The sequence below is a fragment of the Narcine bancroftii genome, chromosome 3 (genome assembly GCF_036971445.1).
Source record: "Narcine bancroftii isolate sNarBan1 chromosome 3, sNarBan1.hap1, whole genome shotgun sequence".
Lineage (NCBI taxonomy): Eukaryota > Metazoa > Chordata > Chondrichthyes > Torpediniformes > Narcinidae > Narcine > Narcine bancroftii.
In genome coordinates this window covers 590,903-615,613 of record NC_091471.1, presented here as the reverse complement: position 1 = coordinate 615,613, position 24,711 = coordinate 590,903, and the positions used below count along the sequence as shown (strand labels likewise).

Here is a 24,711-nt window from a genome sequence, read left to right as displayed (position 1 = left end):
TAAATTGCATAATTCGCTTACAAGCAGTGCTTGAAATTGTTACAAATCAAACAGCTATAGCCCTGCAATTACTTGCATCCCAGCAAGGTCAAATGCGCTCTGCTATATTATCAGAACCGTCTAGCCCTAGACTATCTCCTAGCCACGGAAGGAGGTGTATGTGGCAAACTTAATTTGACTAACTGCTGCTTACAGATTGATGATAATGGAAAAGCCATTCGTAAAATCGCTGATAATATTCGTACATTGTCCCATGTACCGGTTCAAACCTGGCATCCTTTCCCACAATTTAATTGGATGGACAAATGGTTTGGAGGAACCTGGTGGCGTACCTTCTTGTGGGTCATCGGAGGTATTTTATTCCTCCTACTTATTTTGCCCTGTATTATTCCCTGTCTACGCAGCCTGGTGATTTCCATGGTCGAACAAGCTATGCAACCAGGGGGGATGGGAGACCCTGTAAGACTTTTATTTCAGCGTGAGATTAATGTATCATAAAACATTTCTCTTCCCTAGCTTAGAATCCCCATTCATATCTATACATATATTCAACACATTTTAAAGAGAGAAAGGGGTGGATTGTGATATAGAGAATTTAGGTTAAAAAGACTTAAGTTAAAATGTGATGATTAATCATAAACAGGGAAGCCAGAACGGACAGAGAGTTTACTAGCAGTCAAGGACAGAAGGAGCTGCTGAATATGTTTTTTTAAACCTATCTTTTCATGGTCATAGTGAGAGACATGCAGGAGACAAAGGATTGATAAGAAGTGTGAGAAACAGAATTCAGTGAATGTAGAGTTCACAGCGTACGTAACGAACGTGATAATTAATAATGCAGTTATACTTAGAATGTTTTTGTAATACTAACCAATTAAAACAGTATTAATAAGAAGGGGAAGGGCAAATAATAAAGGTATAAAAATCAATGCACTGTATGTATCGGGGCTTAACTGGTGAGAAACCAGTTGAGTCCAACTCTGCAGACTTGTAAATAAAGCTTGTCGTGTCATCAGTTTTAAAGAGACTCATGTGTGAGAAGTTTTATTTCTGACATCAACTGTGTTAGATATTATGGATAATAGTCATTTAATAGAGATAAAATTTAACCCTTTTGAATTGCATCTTCTGTTGTTGCTGGTTTGAGACGTAACCCTAAGAGTCTCAATGTTCCAGCCTCCACCACCATCCCTGGCAAGGGATTGCAGTCCCCCACAACTCTCTGCGTCTCCTCTAAACTTCCCTCCCTTCACTTGTACACGTCCTCTGGTGTTGCTATTCCTTCCCTGCAAAACTGGTGCTGTCTGTTCAACTTATATCTTGAAGACATCTACAGTCTCCATTCTCACACACCAGTGCAAGAACGGTTCCTGAGTCCGTGGCACGCATGCGCAGGGGGACGGAGCCTAGGTCCGTGGCACGCATGCGCGGGGACGGCTTCCCTTTCGCTTCATTCTTGAACAGGTTTGTTGTCGCGGATCGAAGTCGATTCAACGCCGAATCCGGGAGCGGAGATCCGGATCCCGAACTGGGGGCTCCCGTGGTTCCAGGGCTTGCACCACCCGGCTAGAGATCGCTTCTCCCCGGGTCCCAGCCTTGGTGTGGATTCCTAGCTCTCCAGGAACCTCCATCGGGCTGGGCACACGCTGTGTGCTCCAGGGGCAGGACTGCATTGATTTATCCCCTGGTCACACCCTCTCGTTCCCGCAGAGATGAACCCATTTCACTGCTCCGATTGCGGGAAGAACTTTAAAAGGTCGAGTGACTTAACGAAGCATCAACGGGTCCACACTGGGGAAAAGCCTTTTGTCTGCTCCGAGTGCGGGAAGGGCTTCACCCAGACCTCCAACCTCCGGATGCACCAGCGGGTCCACACCGGGGAGAGGCCCTTCACCTGCCCCGAGTGCAGCAAGGGCTTCACCAACAGGTCCAGCCTTGAGATACATCGACGGATCCACACCGGGGAAAGGCCCTTCACCTGCCCAGAGTGCGGCAAGGGCTTCACCCAGACTTCCGACCTGCTGATCCACCAACGAGTCCACACTGGGGAGAGACCCTTCACCTGCGCCAAGTGCGGCAAGGGCTTCACCCATACCTCCAGCCTGCGGATGCACCAGCGGGTCCACACTGGGGAGAGGCCCTTCACTTGCCCCGAGTGCTGGAAGGGCTTCACCAACAGGGCCAACCTTGAGATACATTGGCGGGTCCACACCGGGGAGAGGCCATTCACCTGCCCTGAGTGTGGCAAGGGCTTCACCCAGCCCTCCAACCTGCTGACTCACCAGCGGGTTCACAGCAGCGAGAGTCCATTCACCTGCTTCAGCTGTGGCAAGAGCTTCACCCAGTCAGCCGGCCTGTTGAAGCACCAGCAAATCCACAAATGAGCCAGATTTTGTGGTTGATCTGACCCCTCACTCCTGTTGTTCTAACCAGGGTCGGACTGTGTCCAATGTCCAGCTGATCTTAACATCCTGTAACCATCATGCAGGTTAATGTACTTGACACATGCCAATTAAATGACCTGGACCTTGAACATCCAGCAGATTGTCTGTTGAATAGTGAATGGTCTTTCTGCTGCTCAACCACAGAACTTTACAGAAGCAGGTCATTTGGCCCGTCTATTCTGTGTTGAACTATTCTACCCAGTTCCATTGACTTTAAGTCAACCAAGAGCTTCTCCCTCCTCTGGTGATGGAGGGAGCTGGGGCGGGGGGGAATCTGGATGAGGGAGCCTGGCCATTTGAGGAGCAGTACCTGGGGGGGGGGGGGGGGGTGGGTGGGTAAGAGTCTGGAAACCTTTGCCACAAGTGGGGATGGGTGTTTCATAAACTGATATTTGGAAACTCAAGGTGAATAAATGTTTTCCGAACCAAGGGGCATGGGGTGTGGGTGGTCATTCGGAGTTGTGTCGCAGATCAGCCTTGATAGGTCATAAAGTTATGCAGCCCATAAAGCAGGCCCAGCTTGTTCATGCTGCCCCATTTGGCCCACACCCCTGTTATACCCTTCTGATCCATGTTCCTGAATATATTTCTTATAAGTTCACCCACCTCTGGTGGTTCATTCCACATGCCCTCCCCCCACCCTCTGTGTAAAGTTAAATAGGGGAGTCTGCAGACGCTGGGACTGCAGAGCGATACTGGAGAAACTCAGCATCAATAGGGTGACCCACGTTTCGGGCCTGGCCCTTGATTGGGTCTGAGCAAAAAGCAGGTAGACACCTATATAAAAAGGAGGAGAAGAGGGAGGAACAGGGGAAGCAGAGACATGATGGGGGTAGCTCTCTGGGGAAGGGGTGGGGAGCTGGAGGAAAGGAGACAGGGAATAGGGAAAGAGAGGGACTCGGGGGAGGGGTTTAATGGAAACAGGAGGTCGATGTTAATCCCACCTGGTTGGAAAGTGACTGGATGGAATATTAGAGGTTCCTTCAATTTGCAGGCAGCCTGAGTTTGGCTGTTCTTGAGGCCGTGGACAGACGTGGGTGTGGGATTGGGACCTAGAATTGAAATGGTTGCTCACTGGGAGATCTGTTATTTACAGCAGACAGAGGCAAGGTGCTCGACGAAACGAGCTCCCCGTCTTGGGTCCAGTCTCTGACATAGAGGAGGCCACATTGGGAACAATATACCTCTGAGTCATGGTGTTCCCCTTCAGACTGTTCTAAACCTTGCCCCTCTGCCCTTAATTCTCTGCCCTCTAGTGTTAGATCCCCTCCATCCTGGGGAAAAGATGATGCCTGATGCCCTTCTCCATACCCTTGGTGATTTTATACATCTCCATAAGGTCCTGCCTCCCTCAGCTCCAGCCTCTCCTGACAATTCACAAGAATGTTGAATCCTTTTTTTGGCTCATTCAACCTGTTATTAACCAGGGATCTCTGATGGTGTAGGTGGGGATGTCTTTGTGGGTATATGTATGTGGGGGTGTGTCTGTGTGTGTTTGTGTATGTGTGTCTGTTATTGCTTTGTGTGTCTGTGGGTGTCTTATTTGTGTCTGTGTGTGTGGGTGTGTGTGTAGGTGTGTATGTATGTGGATGTGTGTGTGTGTTTTTTTCCTGTGTGAATTCTATAGTTTACACTAAGACATGCCCAGGACCTACTGCATTGTGAATCCTTCCAACATGTTCCACCATCACAGCCCTCTGTCCTCTTCCCCATCACCTCTCAGCTTCTTTCCCTACCACCTGTACCAGCCTATTACCCACTCCCTCCCCCTCAGTTTTCATTGCCACACACACACTCTAACTTGCTTTACCATTTCTCTAGTCCCTTTCCTCCTCGTTCCTCTCCCCCGAACCACCTTCCTTGTCCAACACCCCCACCTTCCCTCCTCCAGCTCCCCACCTCCCTCCGTTCCACCAATCAGAATGCACCTTTCTCAGCCCTTTACTCCCTCCCCCTCCATCACCTCTTGGCCCTTTTGCTTCTTCCTCCTGCCACCTGTCAGAGGCCAGCCCATGCCCCTTCCCCACCACCCAGCCCATTTCTCGGGTGAAGGGTTCCAGCTCGAGACGACGACTGTTGATTTTGTTGCACAGTTGCTGCCCGACCCACTGAGATCCTCCAGCATTCTGCGCCCTGCTCCAGCTTCCCAGCATCTGTGGGCTTCTCGTTGGATCATCTTCACTACTGGATCCCCGTGTGGGTTTGAACATCTTCGATCAGTGGGTGGCCCAGTTCACCCATGTGAGCTCACGGCTCGGTTCAAATCTCGTCTGGAGAAAGTCCATCCTTGACTCTCCACCTTCCCCTCATCCATCTTGCTGGATTCCCGTGTCCACATTTCAGGAATTGGAGAGAATAGGAAGGGGAAGAGGCTGAAAGAGCAGAGCACCCTTGTGGCCATTCCTCTCAACAATTACACTGTTTAGATACAAGGAAAAGTAGAGGTGGTGACATCTCTGGCACAGAAGCTAGCCCCCCACCCCCCACACAGCTCAGAAGGGAAGGGAAGAAGACAAGAGCAATGGTGATTGGGGACTCATTGGTTAGACAAGTGGATAGGAGATTTTGTGAATGTTTTCAATGTCAGGGGAGTCTCTGATTGAGTTCATTGCATTCTAGAGTGGGTGGGGGTGCAGCTGGATGTCATGGCCCATGTGGGGACCAATGACATAGATAGGAGTGGGGATGAAGTCTTGATGAGGGAATATAGGGAGTTAGGGAAGGAGTTAAAAAGCAGGACCTTGGAGGTGGTGATCTCGGGATCGCTGCCTGTGCCACGTACCAGAGAGGTTAGGAATAGGAAGTTGTGGCAGATGAATGTGTGGCTGAAGAGTTGGTGCTGGGGGCAGGGGTTTGGATATGTGGATCATTGGGATCTCTTCTGGGGAAGGTCTGACTTGTACAAAAAGGATGGGGTGCACCTAACTGGAGGGGAACCAATATCCTGGTGGGCAGGTTTACTAGTTGTTGGGAAGGGTTTAAACTAGTTTGACAGGGGGTGGGAATCAGAAAGTGAGTGCAGAGATTAGGGTAGAAGGACAAAAGCATGATGCTATGTGTTCTGAGTTGGGGAGGAAAGATGGACAGGGGACAAAACATAGAAGGAGAGAGTTAGAGGGGTTGAAATGTGTCTGTTTCAACGCTAGGAATATTAGGAATAAAGGGGGTGAATTTAGAGCTTGGATCAGTACGTGGAACCACGATGGTGTGGCCATTACAGAGTCTTGGCTGAAGGAAGGGCAGGATCGGCTGATATAGGAACTGGAGTTTAGGGATTTTAAAAGAAATAGGATGGGAGGGAGAAAAGGAGAAAGGGTGGGAGTAGGATTACTGGTCAGGCTGTAGAAAGGGAGGGTCCACTGAGTCAGTGTGGGTGGAAGTCAGAAACAGGAAGGGAGCTATCGCTGTGCTGGGAGTTGTCTATAGGCCCCAAATAGCTCTCGGGACATGAGGAGCAGATGAGCAGGCAAATTTTGGAATGGTGGGAAATACAGGGTTGTAGTTATGGGTGATTTCATCTTCCCTAACATTGACTGGCACCTCCTGACTGCAAGAGGGATGGACGGGGCTGAAGTTGTCAGGTGTGTTCAGGAAAAATTCCTTACACAGTACGTGGAGCGGCTGATGAGAGGAGAGGCCAGACTGGATCTGGTTCTGGGGAATGAACATGGTCAGGGGACGGACCTCTTGGTGGCAGAGCATCTTGGTTAGAGTGATGACCACAACGAAGCTCAGGGAATAGATAAAAACAGACAAACTGGGGTAAGTGCTTAACTGAAGAAGGGCTAATTATGCGTATGTGAAAAACAGAAGGATGTCGAGAGTGAAAGAGGGGCCACTCAAGGATAAAGGAGGGAACATGTGCCTGGAGGCGGAGGTGGTTGTGGAGGGGGATCCTAAATGAATACTTTCCGTCAGTATCACAAGAGAAAAGGACCTTGATCAGGGTGAGGTTGGAATAGAACAGGCCTGTGTGCTCGACAGTGTGGAGATTAAGGAAGTGTTGGATCCGCTTAAAAACATCAAGATTGATAAGTCCCTGGGGCCGGATGCGATATACCCCAGGCAGCTGTGGGAAAGGAAGGAAGAGATAGCTGGGGCAGTAGCTATGATCTTTGAATCCTGTTTCCGCAGGGGAAGTGCCGGAGAATGGCAAATGTCATCCCCTTGTTTAAAAAAAGGTAATATGGAGAATCCTGAGAATTTTGGAAGACCGTGAGTCTTAAGTCAATTTTGTGTAAACTAATAGAGAGGATTCTTAAGGATAGGATCTATGAGCATTTGGAGAAGTCCAGTCTACTCAAGGAGAAGGTCTATGGGATGGTGGGATTCATTAATTGGGGAATTGAATTGAAGAGTCGAGAGGTCATGTTACAACCCTACAAATCTCTGGCGAGACCACATTTAGAACATTGTGTTCAGTTCTGGTCACCTCATTACAGGAAGGATGTGGAAGTTGTGGAGAGAGGCAGAGGAGATTTACCAGGATGCTGCCTGGATTGGGAAACAAGTCTTATGAGGCAAGATTAGCAGAGCTGGGCCGTTTCTCTTTGAAGCTTAGAAGGATGAGAGGAGACTATAGATGTCTACAAGATTATGAGAGGCAGAGATAAGTTGGATAGACAGCGCCTGTTTTGCAGGGAAGGAATAGCAACACCAGAGGACGTGTACAAGTGAAGGGAGGGAAGTTTAGAGGAGACGCAGAGAGTTGTGGGGGACTGCAATCCCTTGCCAGGGATGGTGGTGGAGGCTGGAACATTGAGACTCTTAGGGTTACGTCTCAAACCAGCAACAACAGAAGATGCAATTCAAAAGGGTTAAATTTTATCTCTATTAAATCCATAATATCTAACACAATTGACCCCTTTATAAGTATCTTTTGCAAATGGACAGCTGTCATATATGTACAATCAGAGGGTTTGTGAAAACCCCAGATCATTACAGTCTGTGCCCAAGAGGTGCATCCAGCTGCAGCTCCTGACAAACTGAGTTAGGGAACTGGAGCTGGAGTTGGGTGAACTCAGGATCTTTCGGGAAGCAGATGGGGTGATAGTTTTAGGGAGGCAGTTTCCCCTGGGAGACAGGTAGCTGGGTGACTGTCAGGGGAGGCGAGGGGAAGAGGGAGAAGGAGCAGAGTACCCCTGTGGCTGTTCCCATCAATAATAGGTAAACCGATTTGGATACTGTTGATGGAGACGACTCACCAGGGACAAGTTGTCGTGGTCACGTCTCTGGCTCTGAAACTGGGCCCTTGGCTCAGAAGGGAAGGAGGAGGCAGAGGAGAGCAGTAGTGATATGGGAATCAATAGTTAGGGGGTCAGATAGAAGGTTCTGTGGGAGAGATCGAGTATCTTGGATGGTCTGTTGCCTCCCTGATATCTCGGATCGTGTTCTCCTGGTGCTAAGGGTACTGAGGGTACTGGTACTGAGCAGCCAGATGTCGTGGTCCAGGTACGGACCAATGACGTGGGTAGGAAGGGTGTGGAGGTCCTGCTAGGAGAGTTTATGGAGTTGGGTCAAAGTTAGAAACAAAGGACCTCCAGGGTGGTAATCCCAGGATTGTTATCTATGCCACGTACTAGTGAGGCTTGAAACAAATGAAAATACAGTTAAACACGTGGCTAATGTTTCTGGATCTATGCCACATGCTAGTGAGGCTTGGAACAAATGAAAATACAGTTAAACACGTGGCTAATGTTTCTGGATCTATGCCACGTGGTAGTGAGGCTTGAAACAAATGAAAATACAGTTAAACACGTGGCTAATGTTTCTGGATCATTGGGCTTTGTTCCAGGGAAGGTGGGTCCTGTTCCGATGGGATGGTTTGCATCTGAACTGGAGGGGAACCAACATCCAACCTTCCACATATTGGCTGGGGCTCCCATTCTGCAAAAGGACTGGATGACTTGGAGTTTGTCAAATGTGTTCAGGAATGTTTTCTACATCAATATGTACAGGTACCAATGAGAGAGAGGGCAATACTGGATCTCTTACTGGGGAACCAGGCAGGTCAAGGGCAGAAGTCTATGTAGATGAGCATTTTCGGCCCAGTGACCATAATGTCATTAGTTTCAAGTTCCTTGTGGATAAGGATAGGTCTGGTCTTCAAGTTGAGGTCCTAAATTGGAGAAAGGCCAATTTTGTGGAAATGAGAAAGGAGTTGATTGGAAGAAGCTATTTTCTGGCAAGGACGTGTCCGGCAAGTCAAGGCCTTCAAGGGTGAGATTTTGAGGGTTCAGAGTTTGCATGTTCCTCGCAGGATTAAAGGCAAAATCAACAGGCATAAGGAGCCTTGGTTTTTGAGGGATATTGGTGATAAGATTAAGAAGGAGAGAGAGGTGTATAACAGATAGAGGCAACAAGGAGCAAATGAGGTACTAGCAGAGTAGGGAAAATGTAAGAGAATAGTAAAGAGGAAAATCAGGATGCAAAAAGAAGGCATGAGGGTGATTTGGCAGATAATGTGAAGGTAAATCCAAAGGGTTTCTACAAGTACGTTAAGAGAAAGAGGAAAACAGGGACAAAATTGGTCCCCGAGAGGTTCAGATGGTTAACTATGTGGAGTCTCACGTAATGGGGGAGTTTTTTTTTCATCAGTATTTACTCAGGAAACTGGCAGAATCTATGTGGATGGAAGTGAAACAATTGGATGGGTTATGGAATAAACAGAGATTAAGGACGAGGAGGTGGTGCTGCCTTACAGCAGATAAAGGGAGAATAATCCCCTGCGCTGGAAATGATATTCCCTGGCACCTTGAGGGAGACAAGTCAAGAAATTGCAGCGGCCGTGATGGATATATTCAAAATGTCCTCAGCAATGGGAGAGGTGCTAGAGGATGCAAGGTAGCTCACATTGTCCTGTTGTTTAAAAAGGGCTCCAAAAATAAACCAAGTAACTATTGGCCAGTGCACCTGATGTCAGTAGTAGGTAAATTATTGGAAGGAGTTCTGAGTGACAAGATATTTATGTTTATGGGTGGATTAAGGACAGTCAGCATGGATTTGTGCATGGTAAGTCCTGACCTCTTACTCAATATATTCTCTCCTATTCTTGTCCATCACTCAGCCTGGACTCTCCCCCCCCACCTGCCCCTTGTCAAACCCGGACCCCACGACAAGCCTGGACCCCCCACCTGCCCCTTGCCGAGCCTGGACACCCCCCACTTGCCCCTTGCCAAGCTCAGACCCCCACACCTGCCCTTCATTAGGCCTGGACCAACTCACCTGCCACTCAATGAGCATGAAGGGGGGTCCTGCCCCTTTGACTGTCTATTTTCCCCATTTCTGCTCAGTTTTATTCCACACTCCCATTTCCCTTCTCCACTTTATCCCCCTTGTTCCCCTCCTCTTTGCCCCTTTATCTCTTGTGCCCTTCCCTTGCCCTTTTATCCCTTGTTCCCCTGCCTTTCGCCCCTTTATCCCCCTTGTTCCCCTCCCCTTTTATCCCCCCTTGTTCCCTCCCCCTTTATTCCCCCCTTGTTCCCCTGCCCCTTTATTCCCCACTTGTTTACCTCCCCCTTCGCCCCTTTATCCCTCCTTGTGCCCTCCCCTTTGCCCCTTTATCCCTCCTTGTGCCCTCCCCTTTGCCCCTTCATACCTCCTTGTGCCCTCCCCTTTGACCCTTTATCCCTCCTTGTGCCCTCCCCTTTGCCCCTTTATCCCTCCTTGTGCCCTCCCCTTTGCCCCTTTATCCCTCCTTGTGCCCTCCCCTTTGCCCCTTTATCCCTCCTTGTGCCCTCCTCCTTTGCCCCTTTATCCCCCTAGTTCCCCTCCCCTTTGATGGATCCTGGATTTCCTCACCTCCAGACCACAATCAGTGAAGGTCGGGAAGAACATCTCCTCCACAATCTCCATCAGTACCAGAGCACCACAGGGCTGTGTTCTTAGCCCCCTGCTCTGCTTACTTTACACTTCTGAATGTGTCGCTCCGCGTGACAATAACCATTGACAATTTGCTGACGATATCCCAGAATTAAAGGGGTGATAATGTCAGCGGGCAGGAGAGACTCAATGTCACCAAATCCAAGAAAGTGATTGTGGATCTCACGAGGGGAAAACCAGAGATGAACGATCCAGTGATCATTGGGGAATCAGAGGGTGAGCACATTTAAATTCCTGGGAGCCACTATTTCTGAGGACCTTTCCTGGACCCTACACACGAATGTCATGGTGACGAAAGCACGTCAGCACCTGCACCTTCTTCAGAGTTTGCGGAGGGTTGGGACGACATCAAAAACTGGCCAACTGATTGAGAGGGTTGTGGAAAGTGTGAGCCTGGTCGGTGGGCACCAATAGCCCTGAGCGGAAAGATCTGCAAAACATCATGGACACAGCCCAATACATCACTGGCAAAAGCCTCCCCACCATCGAGGACACGGATGGAGAGCAGCAGCGACCATCAAAGACCCACCCCACCCAGCAGACGCTCTGTTCTCGCTGCTGCCATCAGGAAAGAGGGGTCGGGGCCACAGGACTCCCAGCAGCAGGTTCGGGAACAGCTGCTCCCCCTCCACCATCAGACCCGTCAACGACTCGTTGAAGGACTCTCACTTTGAACTTGATTTGTTCTTGGAGATTTCTTTCCTGCTTTGCATCGTTCGTTTGTTTGCACCAAGTGAAACCCGGAAGTGCAGACCCCGGGGTTGAAGTGGAAACACACAAGGCGGGAGAAACTCGGCAGCTCCAACCGTGTCCTGATGTAGCAAAGGGAACGATCCAGGACGGAGGTTCCGGGCTGGTTCCCATCATCCAGGGCCCTTCCTCCCCCTCCTGACAGTCGCTCAGACTCTGTCCCCCCTTCCTCGCTGCTTTCTTCCACCTTCTTCCCGGTCACGATTCACACTGCGTTTCCCCGGGGGCAGATTTCACCTGGGAACGTCTCGCTGACCCGGGCCGGCCGCTCCTCTGATGGACAGCTCACACGCCCCGCCTCCTCTGATGGACAGCTCACTCCGCCCCCTCCTCTGATAGACAGCTCGCCCGCCCCGCCTCCTCTGATGGACAGCTCACACGCCCCGCCTCCTCTGATGGACAGCTCACACGCCCCGCCTCCTCTGATGGACAGCTCACCCCGCCCCCTCCTCTGATGGACAGCTCACACGCCCCGCCTCCTCTGATGGACAGCTCACACGCCCCGCCTCCTCTGATGGACAGCTCACCCCGCCCCGCCTCCTCTGATGGACAGCTCGCTCAGCCTCGCCCCCTCTGTTGGACAGCTCACCCCGCCCCCTCATCTGATGGACATCTCGCTCAGCCCCGCCTCCTCTGATAGACAGCTCGCCCGCCCCGCCTCCTCTGATAGACAGCTCACCACGCCCCCTCCTCTGACGGACAGCTCACCCGCCCCGCCTCCTCTGACGGACAGCTCGCCTCGCCCCCTCCTCTGACGGACAGCTCGCTCCGCCCCGCCTCCTCTGACGGACATCTTACCCCGCCCCCTCCTCTGATGGACAGCTCACACGCCCCGCCTCCTCTGATGGACAGCTCACCCCGCCCCCTCCTCTTATGGACAGCTCATCCCGCCCCCTCCTCTGATGGACAGCTCACCCCGCCCCCTCCTCTGATGGACAGCTCATCCCGCCCCCTCATCTGATGGACAGCCCACCCGCCCCACCTCCTCTGATGGACAGCTCACACGCCCCCTCCTCTGATGGACAGCTCGATCAGTACCGCCCCCTCTGATTGACAGTTCGCTCCTGCCCGTCTATGATTGACAACGCTCTCAGCCATTGCTCGCAGGCTGCTGCCGACCGTCACGTGCTGCCGGTCGAGGAGTGCGTACTGACGTCATGGAGACGTTTCGCGTCATGAGCGCCGTTCCCTCCGCGCCTGGTGAAGCGTTGGGACCCCTGGCGTGGAGGTGAGAGGTATCCCGGTGCTCTCCGAGGTTGTTGGGGGGGGTGTGTGTGTCCCGCGTTCTCGAGGGGGGGGGAGTGTGTCCCGCGTTCTCGAGGGGGGGGTGTGTGTCCCGCGTTCTCGAGGGGGGGGTGTGTGTCCCGCGTTCTCGAAGGGGGTGTGTGTGTCCCACGTTCTCGAGGGGGGGGGGTTTTCCGCGTTCTCGAGGGGGGGTGTGTGTCCCACGTTCTCGAAGGGGGTGTGTGTGTCCCACGTTCTCGAAGGGGGTGTGTGTGTCCCACGTTCTCGAAGGGGGGGTGTGTGTCCCGCGTTCTCGAGGGGGGGGGGAGTGTGTCCCGCGTTCTCGAGGGGGGGGGTGTGTGTCCCGCGTTCTCGAGGGGGGGGTGTGTGTCCCGCGTTCTCGAGGGGGGGGGTGTGTGTGTCCCGCGTTCTCGAGGGGGGGGGAGTGTGTCCCACGTTCATGAAGGGTGGGGTGTTTGTGTTCTAAAAGGTTGGGTGGCGTGTTTCCGTGTTCTAAAAGGTGGGGGTTGTCCTGTGTTCTAAAAGTGGGGGGGGGGCATGTTCCCATGTTCTAAAAGGTTGGGGGTCCCATGTTCTTAAAGATGGAGTGTTCCCGTGTTCTTAATGGTGGGGGGTGAACTGTGTTCTTAAATGTGGTGGGGCATGTTCCTGTGTTCTTAAAGTTGGGGACCTTGTTCCTGTGTTCTAAAAGGTGGGGGGGGGGGGTCATTCCATGTTATAAAAGGTGGGGGTGTGTACAGTGTTCTAAATGGTGAGGTGATGTCCTGTGTTCTAAAAGGTAGGGTGGGGCCTGATCTAAAAGGTGCGGGTGTCCCATGTTCAAAAAGGTGGGGTGGCGTGTTCCCATGTTCTGAAAGGTGGGGGGAGAGTGTCCCATGTTCTAAAAGGTGGGCTGGTGTGTTCCTGTGTTCTAAAAGGTGGGGTGGCGTGTTCCTGTGTTCTAAAGTTGGGGAGTGTCCCATGTTCTTAAAGGTGGGGGGGAATCTCGTGTTCTAAAAGGTGGGGTGGGGGTATCCCATGTTATAAAAGATTGGGGCCATTCCTGTGTTCTAAAATGTGTGGGGAGTGCATGTTCCTGTGATCTAAAAGGTGGGGTAGTGCATTGCTATGTTTAAAAGGTGGGGTGAGTTCCCGTTTTCTACAATGTGGGGGACGCGTTCCTGTGTTCTAAAGGTGGGGAGTGTCCTGTGTTCGAAAAGGTGGGTGGGCATGTTCCAGTGTTCTAAATTCTGGTGGGCATGGCATTATCATGTTCTAACAGGTGGGGGGCTTTGTGTGTTCTAAAATGAGGGGGTGCATTCCTGTGTTCTAAAAGTTGGGGGTGTCCCAGGTTCTAAAAGGTGAGGTGGGTGTGTCCCATTTTCTAAAAGGTGGGGTGGCATTTTCCTGTGTTCTAAAAGGTGGGTGGGTGTTCCCATGTTGAAAAAGGTGGAGGGGTGTCCATTGTTCTAAAATGTGGGGGCGAGTTACAGTGTTCTAAAGGTGGGGAGTGTCCCGTGTTCAAAAAAGTGGGGGGGGCATGTTCTATTGTTCTAAATTCTGGTGGGCATGGCGTTATCATGATCTAACAGGTGGGGGGCTTTGTGTGTTCTAAAATGAGAGGGGTGCGTTCCTGTGTTCTAAAAGTTGGGGGTGTCCCAGGTTCTAAAAGGTGGGGTGGGTGTGTCCCATGTTCTAAAAGGTGGGGTGGCATTTTCCCGTGTTCTAAAAGGTGGGTGTGCATTACCATGTTCTAAAAGGTGAGGGGTGTTCCTGTGTTCTAAAAGGTGGGGGGTCTGTTCCTGTGTTCTAAATGGTGCAGGGCTTGTGTTTCTGTGTTCTAAAAGGTGGAGGTGTTCCAGTGTTCTTAAAGGTGGGAGGGTGTTCTCATGTTGAAAAATGTGGGGGGGGGTGTCCATTGTTCTAAAATGTGGGGGCATGTTGCAGTGTTCTAAAAGGTGGGGTGGGTGTATCCCATGTTCTAAAAGTTGGGGGGTGTCCCATGTTCTAAAAGGTGGGGTGGGTGTATCCCATGTTCTAAAAGGTGGGGTGGGTGTATCCCATGTTCTAAAAGGTGAGTTGGGTGTATCCCATGTTCTAAAAGATGGGGTGGGTGTATCCCATGTTCTAAAAGGTGGGGTGGCATTTTCCTGTGTTCTAAAAGGTGGGTGTGCATTACCATGTTCTAAAAGGTGGGGGGTGTTCCGTGTTCTAAAAGGTGGGGTGGGGTCTGTTCCTGTGTTCTAAATGGTGGAGGGATTGTTCCCGTGTTCTAAATGGTGGGGGGGAGGTCATGTTTCTGTGTTCTAAAAGGTGGAGGTATTCCAGTGTCCTTAAAGGTGGGAGGGTGTTCCCATGTTGAAAAAGGTTGGGGGGGTGTCCATTGTTCTAAAATGTGGGGGCATGTTGCAGTGTTCTAAAAGTTGGGGTGTATCCTGTGTTCTAAAAGTTGGGGTGTATCCTGTGTTCTAAAAGTTGGGGTGTATCCTGTGTTCTAAAAGTTGGGGTGTATCCTGTGTTCTAAAAGTTGGGGTGTATCCTGTGTTCTAAAAGTTGGGGGGTGTCCCATGTTCTAAAAGGTGGGGTGGGTGTGTCCCATGTTCTAAAAGGTGGGGTGGGTGTGTCCCATGTTCTAAAAGGTGGGGTGGGTGTGTCCCATGTTCTAAAAGGTGGGGTGGGTGTGTTTCTGTGTTCTAAAAGGTTGGGTGGCGTGTTCCTGTGTTCTAAAATGTGGGGGTGTCCCGTATTCTAAAAGGGGGGGGAATTTTCCTGTGTTCTAAAAGGTGGGTGGGCATTACCATGTTCTAGAAGGTGGAGGGTGTTCTGTGTTCTAAAAGGTGGGGGTACGTTCTCATGTTCTAAAAGGTGGGGGGGTGTTCCTGTGTTTTAAAAGGTGGGGGGGCATGTTTACATGTTCTAGAAGGTGGGGGCGTGTTATTCAATGTGGGGGTGTATCCTGTGTTCTAAAAGTTGGGAGGCGTTCACATGTCTAAAAGGTGGTGAGGGTGTTCCCGTGTTCTAAAAGGTGGGGGGGGCGTTCCCTTGTACTAAAAGGTGTGGGAGATCCCGTGTTCTAAAATGAGGGGGAGTTTCCATGTTCTAAAAGGTGGGTGAGGGTGCAGCGTTCCGTGTTTTTAAAGATGGGGTGGGGTCCCCATGTTATCAGGGACTGGGTGGGCTGCAAGTCCGTATTGTCAGGGGAAGGAGAAGTGAGTCTGTGTTGTCGGGGGGAGGGGGATGTTGGTGTCCCAATGAGACAATAGGTAGAATCAATGAGATAGGTAGAGTAAATGATGTAATCGTTAGAGACCATCTAGGAAATAGCGCTCATAGTAGGATTGAATTTCTCATTCAGATGGAAGGGGAAAGAGTTAGATCTAAAACTAATATATTATGCTTAAACAAGGGTGACTACCATCGGATGAGGGAGAAATTGGGCAGAGTGGACTGGGAGCACAGGCTAATTGATGAAACAGTTGAGGAACAGTGGAAGATTTTCAAATAAATATTTTGTAATGCTCAACAAAAATATATTCCGGTCAGGAAAAAGGGCAGCAAGAGAGGGAAAAATCAACCGTGGTTAACAAAGGAAATAAAGGAGAGTATGAAATTGAAGGTGCAGGTGTACAAAGCTGCAAAGAGCAGTGGGAAACTGGAAGATTGGGAAAACTTTAAGAGACAACAAGGGGTTACAAAGCGGGTAATAAGAAATGGGAAAAAGGATTATGAAAGTAAATTGGCACAAAATATAAAAACAGAAAGCAAAAAATGTTATAAATATATAAAACGGAAGAGGGTGGCCAGAGTTAACATAGGACCCTTGGAGGATGAGAAAGGAAAACTGGTAGCAAAAAATGAGGAAATGGCTGAGGCATTGAACAAATATTTTGCATCAGTCTTCACGGTGGAAGACACATCCAGCATGCCCAAGTGCAGAGTTAAGGATGCGAATGTTGGGGAGGGCCTTGATAAAATAGTTGTTACAAAGGAAGTAGTGATGGAGAAACTAATGGGACTAAAGCCAGACAAATCACCTGGTCCTGATGATATGCATCCAAGGGTTCTGAAGGAAATGGCAGGTTATAGTTGATGCATTGGTGGTCAAAGACCAAAATTCCTTGGACTCTGGGCAGGTCCCGGCAGACTGGAAGACAGCAAATGTCGCACCACTTTTTAAGAAGGGATGTAGGGAGAAGACTGGAAATTGTTGGCCAATTAGCTTGACGTCTGTAGTTGGAAAAATGCTTGAAGTCGTCATTAAAGATGAAATAGTGAAACTTTTGGAATGTAAGGGTTCAATCAGGCAGACGCAGCATGGTTTTAGAAAGAGAAGATCTTGTTTGACAAACTTGTTAGGATTCTTTGAGGATATAATGGATGCATTGGATTGAGGGAAACAGATTGATGTTGTATATTTGAATTTCCAGAAAGCGTTTGATAAGGTGCCACATAAGAGACTTATCAGTAAGTTACAGCAAAGTGGAGTCCGGGGAAGTCTATTGGCCTGGATTGAAAATTGGTGGTCTGACAGGAGGCAGAGAGTCGGGATAAATGGGAGTTTTTCAGGTGGGCAGAGAGTGGTAAGTGGGGTGCCGCAGGGGTTGGTGTTAGGCCCACAACTGTTCATCATTTACATTGATGACTTGGAGGAGGGGACAAAATGTGGTGTAGCCATGTTTGCGGATGACACCAAATTGAGTGGAAGAGCAAATTGTAATGAGGATGTGGAGAGTCTGCAGAGGGATAGAGTTAAGCTGGATGAGTGGGCAAAGGTCTGGCAGATGGAGTACAATGTTAGTAAGTGTGAGGTTATCCACTTTGGCAAGAAAAATAAGAGCTGAATATTATTTAAAGGGTGAAAAACTACAGTATGCTGTTGTGCAGAGGGACTTGGGAGGGCTTGTGCATGAATCGCAAAAAGTTAGGTTGCAGGTGCAGCAGGTTATTAAGAAGGCAAATGGAATGTTGGCCTTCATCGCTAGAGGAATTGAATTCAGGAGTAGGGAGGTAATATGGCAACTGTACAAGGTACTGGTGAGACCGCACCTGGAGTACTGTGTCCAGTTCTGGTCTCCATATTTGAGGAAAGATATACTGGCTTTGGAGACGGTCCAGAGGAGGTTTACTAGGTTGATCCCTGGGATGAAGGGGTTGACTTGTGATGAAAGATTAAATCGTCTAGGATTGTATTCGCTTGAGTTCAGAAGAATGAGAGGAGATCTTATAGAAACATATAGGGTTATGAAGGGTACGGATAGGATAGATGTAGGAAGGTTTTTTGAGCTGGCTGGGGAAACTAAAACGAGAGGACACAGTCTCAAGATTCGGGGGAGTAGATTTAGGACAGAGATGAGGAAAAGTAGTTTTCCCCAGAGAGTAGTGAATGTTTGGAATTCTCTATCCAGGGAAGTGGTTGAGGCTGCCTCATTAAACATATTTAAAATTCGGTTAGATAAATTTTTACATGATAGAGGAATTAGGGGATATGGGGAGAAGACAGGTAGGTGGAGTTAGGTCATAAATTAGATCAGCCATGATCGAATTGAATGGCGGAGCAGGCTCGATGGGCCATTTTTGGCCTCCTCCTCTTCCTACTTCCTATGTTCCTATGTAAGTTCTCTGTTGCAGTGCACTCTGTGTTAACTGAATTCAAGTTTTGCAGAAATAATAAAGTTGTACTTTTAACAAAGTTACGTCCTGAAATTTGTTCAAGGTTTAGAAGCCACAAAAACATTAACACTTGTCCTTCTTTCCAGGGTCTCAATTTAGGGGTCGCTGAGCAGGAGTGGGCTGAATAAGTTGCCAACGCCAGTCTCTGGAGACAGAGACCGAGGGGCCCACAAGGTAAGATTACCTTCGTCTCTCTGTTATCGTTGGTGCGGTGTAGACCCTTTCCCCTGTCTGACCTGGACAAGTGTGACAAGATCCCTAGAGACCCGAGTAGTAAAAGGTGGGGTTGATTTTCCACCCCAGCTGTTGATTACAGATGATGTAAGAGGAAGGGGAGGTCCTGTTGTGTTAAAAGGGTGGTGAGTTCAAGTCTCACCAAGTTACGATTAAAACAAAATGGACGGGTGTTTCAGAGAGTACAGCTATACCCCTTTCTACAAAACTAGAGTGTCCCAACGGAACCTTTCGTAAGCCGAAATGTCAAATTGAAGAGGCGATGTGATTGCCCCCTCTGGCCGTGTACTGACCATGGCAAGGAATTGGGTGGCCACTGGGAGATCTACACTATTGTGGGGGACAGGCCTGAGGTGCTTAACGAAACAATATTCCATTCTGGTCCAGTTTTTCCAATGTAGAGGAGACCACAGCAGGAGCACTGGATGTAGTAGATGATCGCTGCAGATTCACGAGTGAAATGATGCTTCAGTTAGAAGGATTGTTTGGGGCCTCGAATGAGGGAGGAGGTGTGGGTGCATCTCCTGTGGACACGGGTAGGTCCCAAGGGGATGATTGGTGGGAGAGTGGACAAGGGAGTTATGGAGAGGCCAGTCCCTGCGGAAGGCGGTGAGGGGAATATGCATCTAGGGGTGGAATCTTCTGGAGACCTTTTGCTGCAGAAGGTCAATTTGAACGGTTCCTTGTCACTACTCAGACAGGAGTTGAGACGTTTTGACACCAGCCTCTCAAAACACTCATCTGGCCTGCGGGAACACCAGAAGGTCACACCAGGGGGGAGAGACTGTTCATCTGCACCCAGTCTGGTACGGAGCTCTCCAAGCCCTCTACCCTGTTGAGACACCAAGTTTGACACCAGCATCTAGTTCAACCCGTCTCCTCCAACCTAAACAGGGAGGAGCCAGGTCCGCCTGATGCCCAGGTAGTGGGGAAACCTGTTAAAAGTGGAATGGGCTGTCGCACTCAGGGGGCAGCCACTCATGGGGGCGGGGGGTGGTTGGGGGGAGGGGAAGGTGCTCAGGCTGAGTGGGGGAATCGGTAACCAGAGGACATAGATTTATGGTGAGAGGGGAGAGCTTTATTAGGAACCTGAGGGGTAATTGTTTCCACACAGAGGGTGTTGAGTGCATGAAATGTGCTGCTGGAGGAGTTGGATGAGGCAAGTCCTGCTGCAATGTTTCAGAAACATTCCAACAGATTCATGGTTAGGAAGGGGCAGGGGTCCCCAAACCTTTTACGCTGTCGACCCCTTCAGGGACTATGTGGCCCCTCTTGGACCCACAGGCATGGAATCCCAGTGCTGGACGGGGTGGGGACTGATGAGGAGGAGGGGGGGTGGTGGCACTGGATGTGCTCCGTATCTCCTTCTCTCCTGTTCCCTCCAAACTACAGTATAGATCGAGGCCAAATGCAACATGGCAGCCACCAAGCTCTGCTCTCATGTTGGCAGTGAATAGTGCAATGCTGTCGGAGGTTGGGAAAATACAAAGGGTTTCAGACATTAAATGCTAACGATAGAAGATACAGGTTTAACCTGGATTTAAAGCAGTTGAGGTAGGGGAGAGTTTAATGGCCAGGGGAATGCTATTTCACAGTTTGGGGGCTGCAACTGTGAAGGCCTGGTCTCCCTTTGTTTGAGCTTAGTGCTCGGAACAGGTAGGTGTCCTGCGGTAGTGGAGTGGAGTAGGTTGTAAGCAGATTAGAGATGTGTGGTGGGGGGGAAGGTCAAGGTAGTTGAGGGCCTTGTATTTAAATAGCAGCATCTTGGTCGATTCTGAGCCACACAGCAGCCACTGGAGGGCAGAATTCAGGTGATATGGCCCCTCTTCTTGGCATCTGTCAGGTGTGTGGACAAAGGCGTGGTTCAGTTAGGTTCTGGGTGGTGGGGGGGAGGGATATTTTTCCTTTGTTGATGAAGAATTTTTAAAATACTCACATTTGGCAGGATATGTGTCCAGGTTTGTAGTGGGTGGAGGGCCGACAACTGACGTTATGGTGCTAAAGAAGACTCTGGGGTTACAGGAGTTATTGGCGAGGAATTTTGTTTTCTCGGCCTCCTGATGTGCGTTCAGGTTGCATTTCCAGATCTCGAGGGAGACATAGAGTTTGTCTCACTTCCACCTCTGTTCAGCTTTCCTTCATTCTGTTCTTAGGGCCTTGGTCACATTGTTAGGTCAAGGCATTGTCTTGGGATTGGGTTTATTAATTTGAATGGAGCCAGGATTGAAGAGGAGGTTGCATTGAACAGATAAGTGAGCTCCTCAGTATTGAGGTAGGGTGGGGGGGGGGGTGGTGGTGCCTCAATGGTGGGAGTACCTGGAGCAGCAATGAGGGCTCTTGCAAACTCCCACAGGTGAGCACATACCTTCTGATTTATTTTGGGCGTACCTGTGACGGCCCCATTAGCCGTATGGGGTATAAAGCCAAACACGAAGAGGAACTGGGTCTCTTTACTCCTGGAAACAAACCTGAGCTCCACTCCAGGTTGCAAACTATGGGCCATTTGCAAGGTGTGTGCTAGTAATGGGCTGGGGCTTATTGTGGTTCATGCTGAGAATCTTTATTGTGCCTGTGTTGTGACAATACTTTCCCTGACTAATCAGGGTGCTGTACCCACCCAGATCGATGGTGGCAGGTGTTTGTTGCATCTTTTAACTTTTTAATTGTCTGTTATAGTAGTGAGTGATGTAAGTGTATTGTCTGCCCCTTGTCTGTGCGCATGTGTGCATGAGCCAAGGCAGCCACGTGGTCAGGGACTCTCCCAGCTGTCATCTATAGCGATTTTCCCCAGTCCAGTCAGCTTTTTGGGGAAACTCGTGGCACCCTGACCCTCCTCTACCTCCCCATTGGAACAGGCTGGTAGAGTGAATCTGTCCCATTGGGAAGCGGGCATCCTGGGAAACAACCTGCGGGTGTCGCCGGAGGTGGCTGGCCAGGATGCATTCCTCTGGGACTGTGTGAGTGTGGTGGTCCAGGCCATGTCCCCCTCCCTTTTGGGACTGTGTGAGTGTGGTGGTCCAGGCCATGTCCCCCTCCCTTTTGGGACTGTGTGAGTATGGTGATCCAGGCCATGTCCCCCTCCCTTTTGGGACTGTGTGAGTGTGGTGGTCCAGGCCACGTCCCCCTCCCTTTTAGAATGGGATCTGCAGTGCCAGGCAGAGTGGAGCGCACTAGAACATGGAACCAGGGCTATCAGGGAATGGGCTCTGATCACTGGGTTCTACAAAGGCACCTACGACCACGACTTTCATGAAAGACATGGTAGAAAAATCAAAACAGAGGACAAAAAAAATTCAACGCAATAGACTAAGAAGGCCACATTGCAACTTGATTGAAAAAGTCATTTGGGCTCAGTCAGGTCAGACTCGGGGTCGGAGGAGACAGTGAGTCAGTGCCTGGTGTCGGGTGAGAGGAGGAGGAGGAGCTGGGAGTTAATTGGGGTTAATTGGTAAGGGGCAAATAAAAGGAGTAGAAAAGGGGGGAGCGGCCAGCGAGGAGCGGCGCAGTGAGTGAGTGGCCCAGTGAAGCAGTGGGGACTTTGGTTTGAGGGACTTCGGTGAGCAGGGGCTAAGAAGGAGCTTATTAGTAAAGGGTATTATAGTAAGAAAGGAGGAAATGGAGTCAGTTGGGGTAGTTAAGTGCTCCAGTTGTGGGATGTGGGAAGTCGGAGACACCACAGCTGTTCCTAACGACTACACCTGCAAAAGGTGCATCCAATTGCACATAATGAGTTACCGTGTTAGGGAGCTTGAGCTGCAGTTGGATGAACTGAGGATCATAAGGGAAGCAGAGGGAGTGATAGTGAGGAGTTACAGGGAGACAGTCACCCCTAGAAGGCAGGAGTCAGGGAATTGGGTGACTGTGAGGAAAGGAGGGAGAGCGCCAGTGCAGAGTACCCCTGTGGAAGTGCCCATCAGCAACATGTATTCGGCTTTGGATACTGTTGGGGGGAACAGCTTATCAGGGACAAGTCGTGGGGGTCAGGTCTCTGGCACAGGGGCTGCCCCTGAGGTTCAGAAGGGAAAGAAGGATAAGAATAGGATTCTTGTAGTTGGGGACTCATTAGTCAGAGGGACAGATAGAAGGTTTGTGGGAAGAGATCGGGGATCCAGGTTGGTTTGTTGCCTCCCTGGTGCCAGGGTCAAGGATATCTCTGATCGAGTACATAGCATTCTGCAAGGGGAAGGAGAACAGCCAGAAGTCGTGGTCCATGTGGGGACCAATGACTTAGTTAGAAGTGGGGATGAGGTCCTGAAACAGGATGATGTAGAATTAGGTAGGAAGTTAAAAAACAGGACTTCCAAGGTAGTAATCTCTGGATTGCTGCCCGTGCCACGAGCTAGTGAGGGTAGAAATAGGAGGATGTGGAGGATGAATGCGTGGCTAAAGAGATGGTGCAGGGGGCAAGGGATAAGATTTCTGGATCATTGGGATCTCTTCTGGGGAAGGTCGGACCTGTACAAGAGGGACGGACTCCACTTGAACTGGAGGGGGACCAATGTGCTGGCAAGTTGATTTGCTAGAGCTGTGGGGGTAGGTTTAAACTAGTTTGGCAGGGGGGTGGGGAACAGAGGGTGAGAGCAGTGTCCAGGGAGTATGGCCACCTAGCTAGGAATAAAAAAGATAACAAAGGTAGGATGGAGATTAGGGTAGAAGGTAAAAAAGAGAATATATGTGAGGGTCATTCTCTGAGATGCATATATTTTAATGCAAGAAGCATAGTGAACAAGGTAGATGAGCTGAGAGCATGGATAGATACTTGGGGTCACGATATTGTGGAAATTAGTGAGACCTGGCTGCAGGAGGGGCAGGACTGGCAACTTAATGTTCCAGGATACATTTGTTTTAGATGTGATAGATCAGGGGGTAAAAAAGGAGGAGGAGTTGCTCTGCTTGTTAGGGAGGGCATTACTGCCGTGAGGTCGCAGGATGGTATGGAGGGATCGACCAGTGAGGCTGTTTGGGTGGAATTGAAAGGTGGAGGAGGCAAGAGGGTGCTAATAGGGGTGTATTACAGACCACCAAATGTGCCAAGGGAATTAGAGGAACAAATTTATAGGGAGATAACGTATATTTGTGAAAATCATAGGGTAGTGATCATGGGAGATTTTAACTTCCCACACATTGATTGGGATACCCATACGGTTAGAGGGCTGGATGGGCTGGAGTTCGTTAAATGTGTTCAATTAGTAGAAGAACCGACTCGGGATGGTGTAATACTGGATCTCCTGTTAGGGAACGAGCTAGGTCAGGTAGCGGACATTAATGTTGGAGAACCAATTGGGTCTAGTGACCATAATTCTGTTAGTTTTAGGGTAGTTTTAAGGAAGAGCAAGGAGAAGCCTAAAGTTGAGGTTCTGGATTGGAAAAGAGCAAATTTCGTAGGAATAAGAAGGGATTTGGGGAGTATTGAGTGGGACAGGATATTTTCAGGTAAGGATGTTAATGAAAAATGGAGGATATTCAAAAAAAAAATTTTGAGGGTACAGAGTAGTTATGTCCCAGTCTGGATCAAAGGAAAGGCTGGAAGTCATAGGGAGGCTTGGTTTTCGAGGAATATTGGAAATTTGGTTAGGAGAAAAAGGGAGGTGTACAGGAGGTATAAAGAGCAGGGAGCTGAGAAGTTGAAGGAGGACTACAAGGAGTGTAGAAGGAATCTTAAGAAAGAAATTAGAAAGGCCAAATAAAGGCATGAAGAGGCTTTGGCTGACAGAGTAAAAATAAATCCAAAGGATTTCTATAAGTACATTAAAAGTAAAAGATTAGTGAGAGATAAAATTGGACCCCTTGTAGATAGCGAGGGTAGGCTGAGTGAGAAGTCAGAGGAAATGGGGGAAATTTTGAATGATTTCTTTGCCTCGGTATTCACTAGGGAAAAAAATGTTGAACCAGTTGAAGTGAAGAAAAATAATGGGGAGGTCATGAAGCATATAAGGATAACCGAGGAGGTAGTGATGGCTATGTTAAAAAAGATAAAGGTGGATAAATCTCCCGAACCGGACAAAATATTCCCTAGGACACTCAGGGAGGCTAGTGGACAGTTAGTGGGGACATTAACAGAGATATTTAGGACGTCACTGGCCACGGGGGTGGTACCAAAGGATTGGAGGGTGGCGCATGTGGTTCCTCTGTTTAAGAAAGGGTCCAAATGCACACCTGGGAATTATAGGCCTGTAAGTCTGACGTCTGTGGTGGGTAAGTTGATGGAACACTGTAATAGCATCTGAGGGATGCTATTTACAAATTTTTGGACGTACAAGGATTGATAGGGAGTAATCAGCATGGTTTTGTCAGGGGTAGATCATGCTTGACAAACCTGATTGAGTTCTTCGACGGGGTTACAAAAGAGGTTGATGAAGGGAAAGCTGTGGATGTTGTCTATTTAGAGTTTAGTAAAGCTTTTGACAAAGTTCCCCACAGGAGGTTAGGAAAAAAGGAGGAGGCATTAGGTATAAATGAGGAGGTAGTGAAATGGATTCAGCAGTGGTTGAATGGAAGGTGTCAGAGA

The 24,711-nt window shown here is 49.5% G+C and overlaps 1 pseudogene; it reads left to right on the top strand.

The window, feature by feature from the left end:
- The first annotated feature begins 11,552 nt into the window (after nt 1-11,552).
- LOC138756916 (zinc finger protein 229-like) overlaps nt 11,553-24,711 on the top strand; it is a 30,583-nt pseudogene continuing 17,424 nt past the window's right edge.